Consider the following 23,036-nt stretch of genomic DNA (forward strand, 5'->3'; position numbering starts at 1 on the left):
CCACTACATTCTTTTTATTTTTATACCCTTTGCGGAGCCAGATACGTTTAGATTTCATGACGTTCTGATGTTATTCGTGCACCCTTTGATGGTATTTTTGTAATATTACACTTTCGTGATTTTTATTTTGTCGCCTATATTTCCTTTTACAGGTTAGATCTGAATGAAAGAAATAGTGATCCAGAAGCTGTTTGTTTATTGTAACAACTGAGAAAACAGCTTCCGAGACATGGCGTTAATAATGCTTAACCTTCGTAACAAGTGTTCGTCGCGCCACGGTTAATGGCACTATCCAGAAATAAACGTGCATTGGGAGTAGCGTGGGGCTATAACTAAAGTGCAAGTAGTCACAGACGTCCAGTGGGGGCTCCAATCATAGTATGGCAGGGAAACTTGTTAGATATTTTTATAATTTTAAAGTTATGGCAACCACAGCTAAGTTAATTATACATAATTAATTTTCCATTCATACAGTATAACACAGGTTTTTACATACAGTTGTTGACGCTTTTAAAATATAAAACTGAAAGAAAAGTCCAGTAGTCCGCAACAGCTGTATTTATTGAAGTCGATAAGAGACTCACGCAACCCGTTTCGCAGCATGTAAGTTGCATCTTATGGTGTGCATCTGTACAGAAATTTGTATGAATTAACACTCTGATAATGGGGAAATGAAGTTGTCTGAGACTGGACATTCGTCATTGGTTGGTTGGTTGTTTTGGGGAAGGAGACCAGACAGCGAGGTCATCGGTCTCATCGGAATAGGGAAGGACGGGGAAGGAAGTCGGACATGCCCTTTGAAAGGAACCATCCCGGCATTTGCCTGGAGCGATTTAGGGAAATCACGGAAAACCTAAATCAGGATGGCCGGACGCGGGATTGAATCGTCGTCCTCCCGAATGCGAGTCCAGTGTCTAACCACTGCGCCACCTCGCTCGGTCATTCATCATTGATAATGATTTTTAGCAAATGAAGAAGCCTGAGAACTTCGTATAGCCATTACTCTGCGGAATTCTGTAACAGCTCCCTACATCATGACATACTTTTGTAAGTAACCATCTTTTGGTATGAAATTCTTTGTGGGGTGTGTGTGACACACAACTAGTTCCCTAACCAGATACATAATATTTCCTTCCTTATTTAAATCTATTCCATCAGTACACTGAAAATGACAAAGATAACTTTATTTTCTCATACTCAAAGTACTGATTTATCAACATTTCTGCACCGGAGCATTGTGTGAGTCCCTGACCGACTTCAATAAATACAGCTATTGCAGACTATTGGAATTTTCGATTAGTTTTATATTTTAAACATCTGTTTGTACTACATGAATGGTCAATAGATTATTTAGATATTCTAATGCATTCATGCGGAACCGATTAGCGCTGTAAAAAAAATTGTTCCAATTTTGGCCACCAGATGAAAATCTGGCGCTATGAATGCAAGAAAGACCTACGGAAATTTTTCCACATGTAATGGATTACAACCGGCAGGAAACGTAAGACAAGAGACAAAGACCTAGTGTTGATTTTATTACTAAGCGCCGCTAACACAATTGTTCAATGTGAGCACCCGAAACGTCAATGAGATACTGGATCCATAAAACGACGTCAACAGTTGCTCGCAGCAGTTCCGCTGTAATGTGGTAGAGATAAGGTAGAGAACGAACATGACCTTCGTAAAAGCGTCCTTTTGGATCTTTCCAGAGCCAAAATTCAGATGAGGTTCCCTTGCAGACCATGTATCTCAAGAACCTCTGGAGATAACATGTTTGTGGAAAGTTGCATTAGGCAGATCTTTCACTGGTTGAGAGATAAGTGTTGTCCCATCTTGCATGAAAACAATGATTTCCACATAGTTGCGCTCTTTCAAACCAGGTATGACATGCTATACAACGATTTCTCGGTAATTCTTTGTATTCTCTACACGCTGTAGTGTAAAACGTGTCTCATGGCTCTATAGAACATTGCCCAGCTACGTGTTATGAACTTCGATTCGTGGCAGAAACTGAGTGGTGTGAATCATGAGGTTTCATTTGCTGCAACGTCTGGATTTTTCACGGGTACCTGTATAAAATATACCTCAAAACTTTACGTACTGTTGATCATGGGTTGGACAATTCTCGTGACACTGTACGTGCACTAACACTACTTGGAGCGATAGTTATACAATGGAAGTAGCAACGCCAGAAACGCATATCATCACGCTCTGGGCTAGACACAGAGATAGACAGACCTGCTGCGCACGTAGATCGTTACTACACCACCTGGCCAGCACGAAATGATGACTACAACGACTAAAAATTGAAACCCACACAACCGTTTTGCGTAACGTTCCGCAGCTGTATTTACGATTGAAGGAATAGCACGACGCACTTGGCTTCCGCCTACGCCTGGAAGTTCTGCATTTTCATTTGTTAATCACCAGCAGCAGTTACTGATACTACCTTGAAAAACGACACAGAATCGCGTCTGCTGAAGCTCATCTTTGTTTACGTGTCATGAGCTGTTTTTGAAGGCAGAGCATTACTCTTTATAGGAACTAGCAGAGTTGTAATAATATGTGATGTAACAGATTACAGTGCCCGGAAATCGGAACGAAATTACGGAGAAACGTTTCCCCTGTAGGTATCAACCTAATTGGAACAAAGAACCTCACGAGAAACTGAGTCATTCGAACAAGAATTAGTCAAGGTTTTTGGCAAAAGACTGTTCGCATGGTAGAATTTGAGGATAGGTTGTGAAATACTGCGGCAGCACATTTATCATAAAGCTCCAGTCAACTCGCGCCAGAAATACATAGAACACAGGATACACTGTAGATTACTTAAGTGATGGAGCGAGAGGCAGACGCGGAGAAAGGGAGAAGGACAGAGAGAGAGACAGAGAGGGAGGGAGGGAGAGGGGGGGGAGAATCTTGTCACCACAGATGATGGATTAGCTGGACGTATCACTCGACTGGAATCTCATTAGACATCGTACTGGCCATCAAGATAACAATCGCATTAAAGATGGTCACTGGGTGCATTTCAGCTCGGCCGGGATACTGCATCTCCGAGGATCTGCAAGTAATTAACTTTTCATCTGACACCTCCTTCAACTGTCACTTCACAACGCCAGCGTCACCTGGCAGGAATTAAAATTACAAAATTACAATTCAGTTTTGTGTGAACATCCGTCTTTTTTCACTGTCTAGTAGTTCGCCTCGAGATACACCAATTTATTGGTTTGGTCTCCGTCTGCAGTTTCACCATTCCTCATTTACAACTACATTAGTTTCCATTTTCATCTTTCTATTACTTCATATGAGGAATGATTATGATTGATCACTGGAATATTATCGGGATCTGGGCAAACACAAACTTGTTTATTCTCTTCGATTATTATCTAAAGCGGTAGCGCGTGATATTGAACGAAGAATAAGAAAAATGTAGAGAGATTATTATTGACGTGATCGACGTTCATAACCTCCCTGACGCCACTATTCATTTTCTGAACTCGTACGTTTCTTCGTTCGTTGCCTGTGTCAGTTCAGTAGATACGTCTTCTTCCGTTATCTGTCTCGCTGAATGACAAAATCCTGGTACAATTAATACTCAAGGTCTTCAGAAAGTAAGTTACACGTGTCGTCTCACGCTAAGAACACTACGGAATAAGAGTGGTACGTTGTCACAAGAGGTCCCCGAGACTTAGAACTACTTAAACCTAACTAACCCAAGGACATCACACACATCCATGCCCGAGGCAGGATTCGAACCTGCGACCGTAGCAGCACCGTGGTTCCGGACTGAAGCGTAGAATGAAGGCTTTCACGACCAGGTGACATGGCTGTTGATATACTTTCTGGGATGTGAGGTCGTGGTCCAAGAACTTTTCTGCTTCTTACGTTTCGTCCAGTCGGCAAGACTCAGCGGAGCAGCGCCTCTGAGGAAGTCCAGCGCAGTCCTGGACGAAACGTAAGGAGTAGAAAAGTTCATGGACCACGACCTCACATCCCGGAAAGTATATCAACAGTCTGGACTGAAGCGCCTAGACCGTTCGGTCACATCGGCCGGCTGGGCTGTTCTGCTGACGCAGCTCCGCTGAGGTAAGGATAACAATGCATCACCGTGTGTGGGAGAGATGATGTGACGACTGAAGTAGTAGAACCCTGTATGTTGTCCGCGACGATGAGTGTTCAGAGACAACGGTATCGTCAGGAGTGCCCCAGGGAAGTGTTATAGGACCGCTGTTGTTCTCTATATACATATATGATTCGGTGGACAGGGTGAGCAGCAATCTGCGGTTGTTTGCTGATGAAACTGTGGTGCAAATACAAGGTGCATTCAAGTTCTAAGGCCTCCGATTTTTTTTTCTCCGGTCTGGAAAGAGATAGAGACATGCGCATTGTTTTAAAATGAGGCCGCGTTCATTGTCAATACGTCCCAGAGATGGCAGCACCGTACGGCAGATGGAATTTTAGCGCCAGCGGCGAGAATGAGAACTGTTTTAAATACTTAAAATGGCGACGTTTTCCTTACTTGAACAGCGTGCAATCATTCGTTTTCTGAATTTTCGTGGTGTGAAACCGATTGAAATTCATCGACAGTTGAAGGAGACATGTGGTGGTGGGGTTATGGATGTGTCGAAAGTGCGTTCGTGGGTCCGACAGTTTAATGAAGGCACAACATCGTGTGACAACAAACCGAAACAACCTCGGGCTCGCACAAGCCGGTCTGACGACACGATCGAGAAAGTGGAGAGGTTTTGGGGGATCGCCGAATGACTGTTGAACAGATGGCCTCCAGAGTTGGCATTTCTGTGGGTTCTGTGCACACAATCCTGCATGACGACCTGAAAATGCGAAAAGTGTCATCCAGATGGCTGCCCGTGTGACATGTTGCCTAGCAATGTTGACGCGCAATGACAGCATGAATGGGACTTTTCGTCGGTTGTGACAATGGATGAGACGTGGATGCCATTTTTCAATCCAGAAACAAAGCGCCAGTCAGCTCAATGGAAGCACACAGATTCACCGCCACCAAAAAAATTTCGGGTAACCGCCAGTGCTCAAAAAATTATGGTGTCCATGTTCTGGGACAGTGAGGGCGTAATCCTTACCCATTGCGTTCCAGAGGGCACTACGGTAACAGGTGCATCCTACGAAAATGTTTTGAAGAACAAATTCCTTCCTGCACTGCAACAAAACTTTGAAGTGATTCCTCATGCTACCTACTCACCTAACCTGGCTCCTAGTGACTTTTGACTTTTTCCAACAATGAAAGACACTCTCCGTGGCCGCACATTCACCAGCCGTGCCGCTATTGCCTCAGCGATTTTCCAGTGGTCAAAACAGGCTCCTAAAGAAGCCTTCGCCGCTGCCATGGAATCATGGCGTCAGCGTTGTGAAAAATGTGTACGTCTGCAAGGCGATGACGTCGAGAAGTAACGGCAGTTTCATCGATTTTGGGTGAGTAGTTAATTAGAAAAAAAATCGGAGGCTTTAGAACTTGAATGCACCTCGTAAAGTAATGTGTCGAAGTTGAGTGACTGTGGGAAGATACGACAAAATTTCCAGTTGGTGTGACGAATGGCAGCTGACTTTAAATGTGGAAAAATGTAAGTGAATGCGGATGAGTAGGAATACGACAAAATTTCCAGTTGGTGTGACGAATGGCAGCTGACTCTAAATGTGGAAAAATGTAAGTGAATGCGGATGAGTAGGAATATCAAACCTGTGATGTTCGAATACAGTATTACTAATGTCCTCTTAACACAGTCAAGTCGTTTAAATATCTGGGCGTAGCGTTGCAAAGCGATATGAAATGAAACGAGCATGTGAGAACTATGGTAAGGATAGCGAATGCCCGACTTCGCCACATTGGGAGAATTTTAGGAGAGAGTGATTCGCCTGTAAAGGCGTCCGCATATAGGACACCGGAGTGGCCTATTCTCATGTACTGCTCGAGTGTTTGGGCCGAACCAGGTTGGATTGAAGGAAGACATCTAAGCAATTCAGAGGCTAGCTGCTAGATTTGTTACCGGTAGGTTCGAACAACACGTAAGTGTTACGAGGATGCTACGGGAACCCAAATGGGAATCCCTGGAAAGAAGGCGACGTTCTTTTTGAGAAACAGTACTGGGAAAAATTAGAGGACAGGCACTTGAAGCTGACTGCCAAAGGATTCTGCTGCCCCCAACTTACATTGAGCGTATAGACCAATAAGAGACGATAATACAAATTCGAGCTCATACGGAGGCATATGGACAATCTTTTTTCCCTCGCTCTATTTTCGAGTGAAACAGGAAAGGAAATGACTAGTAGTGGTACAGGGTACCCTCCGCCACGCACCGTTCGGTGTATTTCGAAGACAAAGTACGGGTGTAGCAGATTTTTTTGGGCAAAATATCTAAACTGCACGCTACATATCCGTGGAATTTGGGTGGTACGCAATGAAATGGTGCCAACAGTTTCACAGATGTGATCGGGGAGAAGACCTCCGACATCGACCACAGAGGATAGCGTCCAGCAAATCTTTACCTGTTTCGTAGTTAAAGTTCTAATTATTTGTACAATTTTCTCTTCCTGTATCTCCCAGAAGCAACCTCATCTCTTGTAGTCCAGAGTTTGTTACCGACATGACATACTGAAGCGCCAAAGAAACTGGTATAGGCACGGATATTCAGATGCAGAGATATGTACAGAGGCAAAGTTTGACGCTGCTGTCGGCAACGCCTATATAAGACGAAAACTGTCAAGTGCAATTATTAGATCGGTTACTGTTGGTACAATGGCAGAGTATCAAGATTTAAGTGAGATTGAACGTGGTGTTACAGTCCGCACACGAGCGATGGGACACAGCATCTCCGAGGTACGACATAGATGGGGATTTTCCCTTACGACTATTTCATGAGCGTACCGTGAATATCAGGAGCCCGGTTAAACATCAAATCTCCGACATTGCTACTGGCGGAAAAGGGTCCTGCAAGAACAAGACCAACGACGACTGAAGAGCATCGTTCAACGTGACAGAAGTGCAACCGTTCAGCAAATTGCTGCAAATTTCGGTCTTGGGCCATCAAGAAGTGTCAGCATGCGAACCATTCAACTAAAAGTCATCGATATGGGCTTTCGGAACCGAATGCCCACTCATGTACCCCTGATGACTGCACGACACAAAGCTTTACCCCTCGCCTGGGCCCGTCAACACCAACATTAAACTGTTAAGTGGAAACAAGTTCCCTGGTAGGACGAGTCTCGTTTCAAATTGTATCAAGCGGATGGACATGTACAGGTGTGGAGATAACCTCAAGAATCCATGGACCCTGCATGTCAAGATGGTGGAAGCTCTGTAATGGTGTGGGGCGTGTTCAGTTGAGGTGGTATGTGACCCCTGATACGTCTAGATACGACTGACAGGTTACATGTACGAAAGCATCCTATCTGATCACCTGCATCCATTCATGTTCATCGTGCATTCCGGCGAACTTGAACAATTCCCACAGGACAATGCGATTTCCCACAAGTCCGGAATTGCTACAGAGTGGGTCCAGAAACACTCTTCTGCGATTAAACACTTCCGATGGACACCAAACTCCCCAGACATGAACATTACTGAGCAAATCTGGGATACCTTGCAACTTGCTGCTGAGAAGAGATCTTCAACCTCTCATAGGCTTACAGATTTATGTACAGCCCTGCAGGATTCAGGGTCAGGGATTTTCACCTGCCTCGAGATGACTGGGTGTTAGTGTTGTCCTCATCATTTCATCATCATTCATGCAAATGGAAGATTGGATTGAGGAAAGGTTGGGAATTTGTACGGGCGCTGATAACCGCGCAGTTGAGCGCCCCACAATCCAAACATCATCATCATCATCATCATCATCAATTCCTTCCAGCACTACTTCAGACATTAGTCGAGTCCATTCCACGTCATGCTGCGGCACTTCTGCGCCCTCTATGAGGGCATATACGGTATTAGACATGGGTACGAGTTTCGTTGGTATTAAATGGTATTCTGCACGAGGAAACTAAAAAAAAAGGAAGTACACAGGCATGATTCGAACATGAAGGCTTTCACACAGCGGTTCACACATGCTCCCGTGAGCTAGGATTTCCATCGTCGAGAAACTTAACGACTGTTTACAGAAACTCTGACTATGCTGCAAAGTAATGCCATGTATCTTTGTCACTTTGTAGAACAGAGTTCAATGAGAGCTACGCGGCCTGCCAGAATCACGTGTAACTTTTGGCACTCAGTGTTTGGCTGAAACAGTTTATCACGTGATACTGTCATTCCCTAGACTATTCTACATTTAGTAGTTGTTACTGCATTTAGCATCAAGTTTCATGACGTAGTTTTGAAGGATAGCTGATATCCTATCCGTACAAGGTCCGCAATTCACGTTAGGCGAACAGCTTGCATGTTCTAAGGAGTATTGCATTGTTCTCCTTAACAACATCGGACATGCAATTAAAATGTCTTCCCCTGTATTCGAATTACATTTACGTGCGTGCAAGTACAGGATGTGATGAAGGAACAACGACATACGAAAAATTGGATCCCTGTCCGCCACGAATTTTCATTGTCCTCATTCCCTTACGCAGCAGATGGTTGTTCGTTTTTGCAGCTGCTAATACATTGCATGAAAGTATATAGGCGAAGCAGCGGCGAATTGTGACTAATTCTAGCAACGATACGGTCAACAATGGAGAAATCCAGCAAAGAATCCTATCTGTAACCATGTTGACCGAAAGTCATCGTCAGTTACGATTGCAGTGAGTACGGTATCAGTGAGATTGTACCGTGGATCAATGGAAAGTGGATCAATCTCGTTTCTTATTACTTCAGTTTCACGTTCGTGTCCAGGTCCATTGTCATCCAGACGAACAGCTGTTCTGACATCCACAGTGCTAATGATGCGGGCCAGGGGGTAGGGCAATATTATGCTATGGTGGACATTCACCTGGACTCCCATGGTATATCTCTTGGTAATCGAAGGGACATTCACCTGGACTCCCATGGTACATCTCTTGGTAACCGAAGGGTATACATCTACATCTACATTTACATGGATACTCTGCAAATCACGTTTAAGCGCCTGGCCGAGGGTTCATCGAACCACCTTCACAATTTTCTATTATTCCCATCTCGTATAGCGCGCGGAAAGAATGAACACCTACATCTTCCTGTACGAGCTCTGATTTCCCTTATTTTATCGTGGTGATCGTTCCACCCTATGTAGGTCGATGTCAACAAAATATTTTCGCATTCGGAGGAGAAAGTTGGTGATTGGAATTTCGTGAGGGATTCCGTCCCAACGAAAAACGCCTATCTTTTAATGATTTCCAGTCCAAATCCCGTATCATTTCTGTGACACACTTTCGCATATTTCGCGATAATACAAAACGTGCTGCCTTTCTTTGAATATTTTCGATGTACTCCGTCAATCCTACCTGGTAAGGATGCCACACCGCGCAACAGTATTCTAAAAGATGACGGACAAGCGTAGTGTAGGCAGTCTCCATAGTAGGTCTGTTACATTTTCTAAGTGTCCTGCCAATAAAACACAGCCTTTGTTTAGCCTTCCCCACAACATTTTCTATGTGTTCTTTCCAATTTAAGTTGTTCGTAATTGTAATACCTAGGTATTTAGTTGAATTTGCGGCTTTTAGATTAGACTGATTTATCGTGTAACCGAAGTTTAACGAGTTCCTTTCAGTACTCATGTGGATGACCTCACACTTATGTTATTTAGGGTCAATTGCCACTTTTCGCACCATTCAGATATTTTTTCTAAACCGTTTTGCAGTTTGTTTTGATCTTCTGATGACTTTATTAGTCGATAAACGACAGCGTCATCTGCAAACAACCGAAGACGACTGCTCAGATTGTCTCACAAATCGTTTGTATGCATAAGAAACAGCAAAGGGCCTATAACACTACCTTGGGGAACGTCTGAAATCACTTCTGTTTTACTCAATGACTTTCCGTCAATTACTACGAACTGTGACGTCTCTGGCAGGAAATCGCAAATCCAGTGACATAACTGTGACGATATTCCACAAGCACGCAATTTTCCTACCAACGACTTGTGTGGTACAATGTCAAAAGCCTTCTGGAAATCCAGGAATACGGAATGTATCTGAAATCCCTTGTCAATAGCACTCAGCACTTCATGTGAATAAAGAGTTAGTTGTGTTTCACAGGAACGATGTTTTCTAAACCCATGTTGACTGTGTCAATAGACCGTTTCCTACGAGGTAATTCATAATGTTCGAACACAATATAAGAAAGCTCTCCGTCTTCAGGCCACGAGTGGCCTACCGGTACCATCCGACCGCTGTGTCATCCTCCGAGGAGGATGTGGATAGGAGGGACGTGGGGTCAGCACACCGCTCTCCCGGTCGTTAAGATGGTGTTCTTGACCGACGCCGCTACTATTCGGTTGAGTAGCTCCTGAATTGGCATCACGAGGCCGAGTGCACCCCGAAAAATGGCAACAGCTCATCGCGACTTGGATGGACGTCGAACACAATATACTTTCTAAAATCCTGCTGCATATCGACGTTAGCGATATGGGCCTGTAATTTAGTGGGTCAATGACGGCTATGGACTACCTGACTAATGTTGCGTATCTCCTGCGTCCCTTGATGCTTCATGTCTTCTGTGACTGCGATGGTATCTTCCAGCAGGATAAGTGTCATTGTCACAAAGCCAGAATCATGCTGCAGTGGTTTGAGGAACATGATAGTGAACTCACGTTTTGTTTTAGCCACAGGATCCGCCTGATCTGAGAGCGATGTAACGTTTCTGGGACGCTATGAGGCACCTGCCCCGCACCAACGAACCACCGGCCAGTAACTTATCTCCAGAAACCCACCGTGGACCTGTTGAATCCTTGAGACCCGATTCGAAGCTGTATCTCTTTCCATAGGTGGACCAACACCATATTGAGTAGGTAGTCACAATGTTTTTGTGATATACAGGATATAAAATCCTGTCTGAGGCCTGCGATCATTTTTATGTTAATAATTGGCAACCAATGCTGTACAATCGCTTTATGACTTTATTGCGATTGTACAGTATTGGTTGCCAATTATTAACAATGTTTTGGCACATCAATGTCAGTGAGATTTAAATTCAGCTATAATGGAAAAAGTGAGGAGTAGTACACACACGCAGTAGATGTAGCGATGAAACTTGCTCCTGAGCCTCGATTCTGAATAACAGGTATCTTTCGGCTTAGTTCCATGTCCAAGCCTGAAATTAAGGATTTGGCAGTGTGCTGTTGCTATGGACGAGTGTTTATGGTTAATCAACGACTTCCATCCTATCAACGTCAATTTCTCACTCTGATGTTCTGATATTTGTTTGTTTCCTTTTTTTCTGCCAATTTGTTTTGCTACGTTCTTAATAGCGCCTCGTAGTTGTGATTTCCGTCCACCTATTTATTAGTCCCAAATGAATTCAACAGTACCAACAAAACTCACCATATAAAACAGTTTTACTTAAAAAAACAATAAAAAATTACATAAGAAAGAAATATAGAAACAAATAAATAAATGCTTTGAAAAATGCATGAGATATCTACGTGAACTTCCTTCACATAAAGGTATCATATGCCGCAGGCGGCCTATTATTTCTGAGGAAGACCGTTTAAATCCTTCAAACAGGTTAATCTAACGCCACGTGGTCTCTATTTCAGAAAAAAGCATGTACTCCGTGGAAGTAATGTTTTCAGTAAAATTTTTTGATGACGCCCACTTAAACTAGGCCTTTGGTACCATGACGAGCAACCCCTGGCTAGAACGCCTGTCCAAGAAGTTTCTGATGTGACGCACGCGAAACGCATACTGATGCTGATAATCGAGTTTATTGACAAGTATTAATTTCACTAGTCGTTTGTCGACATTGAATGGCCGCCGAATTTGAATGGATCATGCTGTGAGCTAAGGAACGGGAGATAGCGGAGAAAGAGAAGTGATAAGTCTCTGCTAGACTCTCTGGTCACGTGATTCAGAGTAATAGTAGTTACCTAATGATGTCAATCCGTCACTAGATGGTTGTTTGATGAATGAAAATCAAGTATATAACGACAGGCAGGTTTGCATTTTACGTCCTTTCTAACTGGGTATCTTTGCGGATGGTTCTTCGCTCAACGAGGACAAGAAAATAATCCAACGTGACCTTACGGGAAGAATTAACGGTCATTAGCGAACAGCCCACTCTTACATTTTTTGGCATAAGTATTTTATTATGGTTTGTGGTACTCCAATAACAAGATAAGATTCACTGATATCGGTGCTATCCTAAGTGAAAGCGAAGAAAAAATTACGGGTCCTGTTGAATAGGGTGAACAGTCTAATAAGTACACAACATGGGTAATATGGGTCAACTGAAGAAAGACCACAGCAATCAATAATAGAAATGAGATTAGCAGTTATCGCAAAGTAAATGAAGCGAGGGGCTTCTGCTAGCTTTGAAGCAAAATAACAAAAGACGGAATTCCTGGCCAAAAGAACTCTAGTAGTGGTAAACACTGGTATCTATTTGAGAAAATAAAATAATCCTAAGAATGTACGTTTCCAGCACAGCGTGGTATGGAAGTGAAGCATGGACTGTTGGAAAACCGGAAAAGATGGGAACTGAAGCATCTGAAATATGGTAGTATAGAAGGAAGTTGAGAATTAAATAAGATAAAGAATGATAAGATAAAGAATGAATACTTTCTGTCCAGAATCGTGGAGGAAATAAATGTGTGGGAAACTGACAAGAAGAAGGCACATGACGATAGGACATGTGTTCAGACATTAGGGAATAACTTCTGTGGTACCTGTGCAACATGCGGGGGGTAAAAACTATAGAGGAAAACAGAGAGTTGATTTATACAACGAAAAATGAAGACGTTGGTTGCAAGTGCTGCTCCAAGTTGAAATGGTTGATACCCGTCACGATTGCCTGTCTTGTGACATCAATCAAGTCTGAAGACTGATTGTACAAAAAGAAAAAGTTTCGCTAGGGGTAGATGCATTTTACTATACTAAAGAAGATTCTCTCTAGTATATTTCTGAAAGGCGGCTACTCCCGGGGAAGGGGTACTTAAGCAGCGAGCTGTCATTGTGAATTGTGATAGGGAAGAACAAATTCACATCCCTCATAGTGAATGTGTAGGAAATTTCAGCTTAAAGCAGGTGGTAGTTGAATTACTACTAGAATGGTGGCCTCTTTATGGAATTCAGAGGGAAAAAAAGTGAAACGTGTATCGTAGAAAGCTTTCAGGCCAAGATATTCGGAAAGCAGAACATTCAGTCCACTTTTGGTGACCACCCTTAATTTCATTTCTGAATTTGTAGAGCACAATTTCGGTTTCACTCTGTTGAAGAAGGTATACGACTTCCTCTGTATCCAGTGCTAAAATCAGACATACGTAACGAGAAATCACGAAGAAGTTTATGAAATACATTCACTTTTGTATTTTGAATATACTGTGTGAGTCATGTAAGACGTAATACCCCTTTTATTTCGTGAACGGTTTCACATATAGAAACACGGTTCTCGGAAATTGTTAGAGCAACGAGGGGCACGCATGTGTTTGTTTGGACAATGTTTTTAGCGTTGGTATAAGCTGAGGTACTGAACTAAGTACTTTTTGAATGGAACTGTATGCTTTCTATAAATGCATTCGGTACCTCTTGAGAAAACAATTACAGTGATATAGCGTTCGTTGATGTTGAAGAAAGCTGCCGAAAAAAAAATCGAGAAATGTTCTAGAATATGAGAGTACGGAGGCCGGTAACGGCGTTTACGGTTCCAGCACCGACAAGCAGGCGTCTTGGACCAGGATACGTAGTTTTATACCTTAAGGTAGGCCTGTGCTACGAGAATAAAGCCATATTTCCCCCCTGAACTAGCTTACGACCTAGATGCAGGTTCACCTAAGAATGTTTTATATGGAAATATGACATAGGCTTGAATCTAACCTAGCACAAACATCATCGGAAAACTATTTCACATTTGTGTATCCTCCCAGATTTACATCAGCTGAAAGAGAGAAATCAGCTCTTCATCCGCCAAAAATAAAGAGGTCTTATACGCTGCAAAAAGCAACTACTGTATTAAATATCTAAATGTTGGAAGGAAAATTTGACCTATCGTTTCCTGTATGTAGCTGTGTGCTTCTTAGGTGAAATACATGTTGTCGGACAACTGTCTCTACGTACATTGCTCTAAATTATGTCGTATGAGATACAGTCGTTGAACTAAACATTTTATTAATAATGCTCTGATGACCACCTGCACGCCGCAAAATAAATATTCTTCTTAACGTAACGTCGTTTCATGCTGAACGTATGTGCGTAATGGAAGTGTTACCAGCTACGTGCAATTCACGCTGTCGACTTATTTGACACTGCAATGCAATTTCGTACACACGTAAATGAAATAAATAAATTCCTCAAAAATTATTTTGTAATCACCCAAATCAGGTAACATAAATTTTGGCGTCCAGAAAAGTAACTTTATCTTTTATTTTAGCGTGAGTTCAAACTGTTGACCATTGACTTAAAGGCGCATTTGCAATCGCCGTTCGAAACAACGATGAACAAATGTAATTATAGTGGACGATATGGTAGAGCAAGCATTGGCAATTTGACGACACGCATCGTCCGGTGTAGTTGGGGCTTCGCCATAGACTGCATGTTTGAGTGCTCTCCAAAGAAAGAAATGAAGAGGGGTCAATTCGGGGGACATCGCAGGCCTATATAACGTCCAGGAAAGTTCTCATTCTGTATTTGCGTTGCAACACGGGACGAGTGAGCTGGACAACCGTCATTTTCCTGCAACATACACAGTCGATTATCCAATGTTACCTCTTCTAGAAAAACCGACAGAATGTTCGTCAGGAAGTGTGCACATGAAATTCCATTTAGAACGCCTGAGATGAAGTAAGATCCCACAACGTAATTTCCTGTGATGTCGCACCATATGTTTACGCTTTCACGGTCTCTGATGTTACATCTCACGAAGCCAGTATGGATTGTTGGCTGTCCAATAGTGAATATTAGCGTGGTTAGTAAACGTTACTTCGGTAGAGAGCACTCGTTGGAAAAACGTAGGGTAGTCTCTCAGTTGCTGAAGGGCAAACCGATAAAATCCTGTACAAAGTTCGAAATCTCGATCGTCGAGTTTCTGATGTAACAGATGATAGGGATGGTAATTCTGTCCACACAGGAGGCGAATGAAACTCGTCTGCCTGATTTCTCATTTCTTGGCAATATGTCTCGTTCCACTGTGCGGATTCATTACTGTCATATCGAGAACAGCTTCTCCGTGTTCTCTGTCAATTGCAGTCTTCTCTCTTGTCCTCTTTTTGACGTTCGAGCAGCCTGTCCTCACTAGCGTTTTAGTAATTCGTGCAATGGTCTGTCGCGTGGAACATTGTCGATCAGGATAGATAACGCTATACCGCTGTACTGTTTTACGGCATTTCTATTACATTCACCATGTAAAACAATGAAATCCAACTTCTTCTCATTGGTGTACATGTCTGCACCCAACGAATGTTGATGCAGAAATGAGCGGCCTGCAGTGCAGACAAGTAAACAGGCAAATGTGTTGACATTCTGACACAGCGTAGCCTGAGAATTCTGCTTGGATTTGCTTGCACTGCTAATGCCGATTCCGAACACTGTGCTCTCAAGTTCTAGGACATTTCTCGAATTATTTACGACAGGTTTTATGGTCAACATTAACAAACGCTGTATCACTGTAACTCTTCTCAAGAGCTATCAAAAAGTATACGGTTCCATAAAAACAAAGTACTTACTGCAGTATCTTTGTCGATTACAACGCTAAAAACATTAACAAAACAAAAAAGTATGTGCCGGTCAACACTGACATTTGCCGAAAACCGCATTTCGAAACGTGTAACCGTTCTTCAAATAAAACAGGTGTTACGTCTTAACAAGACTCACTGTGAGGCGAGTTGGTGTGGTAATTAAGAGGGTACTAAATACTGCTGAGAATCCATATGTTTTGAAGACGCGAGTTGAAAGAAGCCGTACGTCGAGCTGTATTACACCCAAGCGACATCTCAGATTGAGAGAGCACGGTTGGTTAAACTTACAAGCGACAGTATTGTACGTGGATTGGGGCTAACTGACGGCTAAATCCCATTGATAACACTTAGAATGGCTTGTAACACCATAACTCTAATACTCTGATTTATTTTGCTTTTGTTTCGTTTAATGTTACACCGTTGAGCTTCTGTAAATGTTTGATTGAATCGATAACACAAAATTGTATACTCCTTTCTTTGTAAAAACGTTGATGTCATGGTTTGATTCTATGCAATGTAGTATATCTGTCATTTAAATTCTTTGTCCCAACTGGAGGGAGACAAAACTTACTGTATATAATTGGAATTTGTTTAAATAATTTTGTTTAGAACTGCCTATATGTGCAAATGATATGTTTTGTTTAATATGTTTAGTTACTGTTACATAAACTGCTGACTTCCACTTAGGGTTCTTAATTATGTCATTTGTAAGAGGTAGTGTGGTTCCCCTTGGGAACGGAACTTCGTAGCGCACGCAAGTTGTGATTGGCCTAGGTAGAAAACGTGGAACAAAGCGTCAGTCGGGGACGAGCTACCAAACTGTGCACTGCCCATATAAAAGTTGTATATTGTGCTGGTTGCGAGAGAGGCTTTCCTGCCGCTTACCAATGCCTCGGGTGGATGGATAAATAGCTGGAACTATTCTGGAATTGGCATTAATCATCGCCACCAAGAAGGGACGGAGTCCAGCAACTCCGCCTGCAAATCCACCTACCAATATGCAGCTGCTACCACATTGCGCAATCATTATAATGGAGCACTATAGTGATGTACAGCGAAGGATCAGCTCATTGGACGTTTTAGTGTGCACAAAGTATAAGGTAACATAACTGAATTCATGTACCTACCTTGTTTTTTTCCCAACACCTCTCAGGTTCCCCTCCATCTGCACTATGATTACCGAGTGTCCTAGTTTGTGGAAAAAATGAAAGCCTCAAAGCCAAATATTTAACCAAATAATGTTCTTTGATCTTTGGTAAGAAGAGAGTATTCAGATTTACTGTGGATTTAGTGAAATTGTGGGAGGTACTAAATTGTGGTAATAAAGACAATTTGCTGTTTCTTGTAAGAATTAAAATTCGTAAAACTGAGTCTTATAAAGATTTGCTTAGTTAATGATCATAATGCTGTCTGTAGAAAAGTGTAGTGTCTCACTGAAGTAAAAGTAGTGAATTGCAGTTGTGGAAGGTTGGATGCTTGCTAAGCACTTGCTTCTTTCGGGTATTGAAAGTGCATATTAATAGTGTAATAAGATCCACAGGTTGTCCTTTACCACTATTTTAGAAAACAATTTCTTTATTTAAAAGACAGTGAGAAGTAACATGTTAGTGAATTCCATTTAACTTTTATTCTAAACAGAACAGTATTTAGTTGAGAGATATTTAACCTGTGACCAGTTCATAATTTTGCAGTGAACTACATTTATAATTTTATGTCAGCTAGGAAAATGTTTGAACAATAATACTGAACCTATGTCCAATTAATGATTCTGCAGTGAATATTAATAGTAATGTTATAAAGACAATTCAGTTTGAATAAGCCGTGAAAGTAATAGTGTGTTTCGTTATCTGTTATAATTTTGCAAATAGTTTGTGCTGTTCTAGCTGTTAGTTCCAACCATAACGTTAACATAGGCAGGTGTCAGAGTTCATTGCACTCACGTGTTGTAAAGTATAGGTTGTGTTTATCCGTTAAAGTTACTAATAACTACTTTCCTGAACAAGAATGTTAATCATTCTCTTGCCTAATTAGGCTGGCGACCGTTTTCTTTGTCCGTTAAACAGTGTAGACAGGCAAAAATATTGTTTGTTACTGTTCGAATATTTACGTAATTCTGACTTATTTCCGATAAGCCACCTCCGTTAAGTACAACACGGTCAACATAAAAAAATTCCTCTCAGAGGGTAACACTGCTCTGTTGCTTTATACCATATTTGATTTAATTAGATAGTTTTATTTCACGACCTGCCTCCTACTTTAAGGTTATGGTATAGCAGTAGCAGACGGGAGTGTTATAGGCTGTACCTTATTTAGAATGAAACCAGATACGAGGTTCGTTGGGCGCATTCCTTTAATGCGGAAAGATAATTCAATAAATGGTGAAAGCCGATCACAAGGCACAGAAAGCTTATTTCAACAAAATGTTGGTAAAATTATATTAAGGCTCCCTTTGCAGAAGTACACATTATCTGAACCCAATCTAATGTTTCACTACAAAGAGCTGACACACCAAAACACTGTAAATATAGAATATTTTAAGACTCCGCTAGAAAATTTCAGTTTTCCATTCAGACTGAAAAGTCTTCCACTGCAGACGTGACGTTGTGCTAGGTTCGGTTCGTAGAAAAAATGTGAATTCTGCATGGATCTTTCAATATGAACCATAAACTTTCTGACATTCTCCTGAGAAACGAAGGTTGATATATTTACTGGAATCTCACACATTGGTAAAGAATGCTTGTTCCAATTATAGCTCAGGGAAGCAGGAGCCGATTGCCCTCTTGATGATGGGTACAGTGTAAGCATTAGTAATGGCCTGTCGAATAATGATGTAGAGGTTGTGATACCGAAAGGAAGCAAGGCAAAGTCGTATACGAAAGTAGAAACGAAAATTTTCTGTGATATGAGACCACTTCCAATCCTTTCACTTAAAGCCTCTACAGGTGGGCTAGGCAAGAAGTCTACAACGCAGACAACTTTAATGACAAAGCACGATACATTTCATCGAACCTGTATCGGATTCTAACTCTACCCAATTCTAAAATTGCAGGCAGTTATGCACTACTAACAGAGAACCAGTATGGATCAGTAATGGCATTAGAATATCAAGTAGGAGGGAACTGGAGTTGTGTCATAACATGGGAAACATTCAGAACCCGGTAACGGAACTTCACTAAAGAAGGAACAGCAAGTGCTGAGAAATGTCAGACATTACAGAACAATACATTACACGAAAAGAGCTGTAAGCAGTCGGAACAAAATTAAAACTTTTTTATAGTCATTTGTAAAAGACTTATCAGGAAAGCGAGTCTTCAACATTTTGTATCTCTCTTTTGTCAAAACGTAAGTGATCCATCAGAGATGAGAAAAATATGTAAAAATCATTACCTGTCGTCACTCCCTGCAATAGTTCACATCCTGTCCTTGTGACGTGTTATTTATTCGTAAAATTTCTTACATTTATGGTCGTACTTGATAAATTATTTAAATCTTTTGTTTATAAGTTTTTAATCAGCGTTCTGTAAACTATGCAGATCGTTCTACAGTGAAGTAGCTATGGTTCTCATAGTCTCAGAGGACCTGTGTAACGTTCTTTAAATAACTTTCTAGTAGTACTGTGATTTAAGTGAAAAACGTATCTTATTTGTAACACATTGAATGAATTCCCGAACTGGAAATGCATATAGAGCTGGAATTATCGTGCAGCCTGTTGCAACTACAAGTGGTGTACTTACTCTGTGTTACTGTTAGCAAAAAATTTATACGAATTGATTCGGCAATGCTACTCCCAATACCAGTAATGAAACACAGTCACTGCAAAATACTTTCAGTCCCTTAGGCATTGAATGCTCTGGCCCTGTTCAAAACTGATAACTTTAGTGCCTATGCACATAACAAATGAATAAAATTGTCTTATCTCTAAAGGAGCAACGATGGATGGCGATATATTCTGGTCTGTCATGAAGAAGTGTAAGATATACTAATAAAAATTGGAAATACAAAAATAGCCTTTCTACGTTGGCCGAACACCTGATAAAACGTGGACACGAACCATTCAACATGGAACTCAACATGACAGTTATTAAAGTGGATAATCACAACAAAAAGCTCCTGACATTGCAAGAAACTTTCAAGTATAGAGAGCCATTGCAGTCTAAAAGAAGGTACCATACAACACAGGCAATAGACGAAAGATAAACACACAGCGACATTTGGAGACACCACACACCGGAAACACACACATGTTGAACACAAAATGCAAAGTGCAAGTGATGTATGCGATGTGTTGAATCAAATGTGGGTGAAAGAACGTCGGAAATCGGCCAACTGAAGGATGGAGACTAATGAACACAGCTCCAGGACCACAGGCATGGGCTAACAGCGCTGGATATTGTAAGTAATACCGAACGATAATTTCACATCATGAAATTTGTGCTACAAAAGTTGGTTCTAACCTAAAAAAATAACAAGAGAAACACGAAAAATGTAACATAGTAACATATTGTAACTACCACATAATACGCTTATTACACATATAAAAAGAAATATGTATTACGGGCCGCTGAAGATGCTTCAGAAATAAAAGAAGCGAACTCTTATGGCACAAACAAACAGCCTTCAATTAGGTGCATACACGGAACATGCCTCCTCGAATTTTGAAGCTACTAAGAGTCGACGGAAAACAGAAAAAAATGCTGGCCGTAATACTTTGAAATGTACGTGAAATTGTTTTGACTGATAAATGAAAACATTTAAGAAAAATTCAATGTCTTTGAAAAACATATGACCTGGACAGGGAGGCTGTACTGATTTGGGTTAATTACTAACACTGACCTTTTCAACAGTGAAATTATATTCAAAGTTAAGTCTGACTTTCCAAAACATCTGAAAATTCAAATTATATTACTCAGAAAAATTACATCCTTTTTATTAATTGAGTCTCAAACAATAAGATTTATACAGCAAGTATTATGTAACCTCACTAAAAATCATAAAGAAAAATCATCAAATTACGTATATCTGTGATAAAAAAATTTTAGAAACATTACAAAAGAGAAATATCTACATAAATAGCCTTTACATCAAGTCTGTTGACGTACATTCTGGAGTTACTCAACAATTGCGAATTATCAGCCAACTCATCTACACTAACACGCTGGCAAAACCAGTCATAAATATTTAGCACCTTTACCTTGCTTGCGAGAAGACTTCCGGTTCCACATTTGTGTTCCCAGTAATACATGTACTCGTAATCCCTACATTATAATCTAACACTTGGTGGCTTCACCGAGCACACCACAAACACTGTCTACTCCATCCTCTTTCGCTCACAGACAGCTACCCACTGCTGTGCTCCAAGCGCTCTCTTACGCCAACAGTACAGTCTCGGATCAGAAGCAGTAGCTTTGGCTCTGCGGTCGTCCAAGGTCAGTTATCCGCTTTATAGAGCCCATCAGAGACATACATCGTTTTAAATAAACAGTTTCAATTTGGTTTACATTAGTATCGTTACAATATTCGGGCGCCACATATAAGTGTATCCCAATAGACTCCTTTCACCTATTAATACACATACAACAATAAATAGTATGTACGGCTTTCTCTTAAATGATTGCTACCCAGTTTTATTTCCACTATATCTCCTTTCTTAACTCTCATATTTGTTTTGATATGAAATGAACACAGACCAGTCCGGGCACAAGCACAGAAATGGCCAGAGGAGGACGTGCCTTATCCAGTACAGTCCTGTGCCGTAGTCTCATAAAGTTGTTAAGTATTAATATGATGGGAATACATGGGATGATGTAGCCAGGAAACTTCGCTGATACTGGAAAACACATGAAATCCGCTGATGATCCCGCGAGGTAGATTTACATGCGCGAACTTTCATAACAGTACGTAGCTAGACGACAGAATCAGCGAGGAAACCTCCGTCAGCCGAGAGTAACAACCCACAACACAGCAGCGCAATTTAACTTTGTAATCAGATTCGGAGCCAACGTGGAACGCATCTGTCACCCCCATTCTCTTTCATTATTACTATATCTGTGGCGTACTGCGCAACATTTCCTGTGGTAGAAGAGCCTTGCAATAAATCTCTTTAATGTACCACACAGAAATTCTGAACACTAGGTTTAGCCAGATGCTAACAACAGGAAATTATATAGGTCTCGGTAACTGATAAAAATTGCGGGTATAACGATACCAAGAAATTATAAGGCGTCTGCGACAAAAATTAGCCTAGGCGTAGAACACATTAATGGCATGAATAAAACGTGAGATGTAACCTACGACTTGACTGCCATTTCGGAAAAATCTTTCATTAACATATCTCTTCCAAGTTGTAGCGTAGGATTTTGATGGAATAGATATCGGCCTGGGAATTGTGCAGGCGTGGGTTCAATGACAGAAATAATTTATTAAATACGTTTATCAATCCCCACTGTCTTATTTTTTCGCAGTTCTTCAAGCCCTATTAAACTCTAATACTGGACACCCTATGACTTCCATATCGAGTCATACGTCTTCTTCAATCACGTCATCGCACACGTTCTGCAACTCGTAGGGGACCTGCTCCCTCCTCCGCGTTTAACAGTGGAATTTCTATTGCATTCCTCGTGTTACGGCCTTCATTATTACATCCATAGCTGTTTGGACATTTCTATGTGCTGTATCAGCTCTTCCGATGATCATTTCTTTTTCGATTTCTTCACATTTTTTTTTTTTTCTGCAGCCATTTCTCCTTGTCTTCCATGCACTTCATATTTATTTAATTCCTAAGTGACATATTTCTGTATTGCTGAATTACTCCGAGCATTATTAAACTCCCTACTTTCGACGATCAGTTGAAGAGTTTCTCCTGACACCCAAGTTTTTACGGCATTACCTACCTTTTACTTATGCCTGTCTGTCCAACTTATGTCATGGCCCTTTTTAGAGGTTTCCGTTTTTTTCCAACTGGACTGCCTACTGTAGCTAAAGCTTCACAGAACATCGAATGTATCTCACCATTCTTCACTACTACAGTATGTCACTTCTTTGCACATTCACCGAGCGGGGTAGCGTAGTGGTTACTGATGTGTCGTCAGCACAGCATGGAATTCAACTTTTACACAACGACACAAGCTCAGCGCTCAGCGCAATAGGCTGTGGGGTGGTAGGGATGCACTAAGTGACACATCAGGCAGTCACCATCTACAGTTGCACTGAACA

Source organism: Schistocerca piceifrons, chromosome 4 (genome assembly GCF_021461385.2).
Source record: "Schistocerca piceifrons isolate TAMUIC-IGC-003096 chromosome 4, iqSchPice1.1, whole genome shotgun sequence".
Classification (NCBI taxonomy): Eukaryota; Metazoa; Arthropoda; class Insecta; order Orthoptera; family Acrididae; genus Schistocerca; species Schistocerca piceifrons.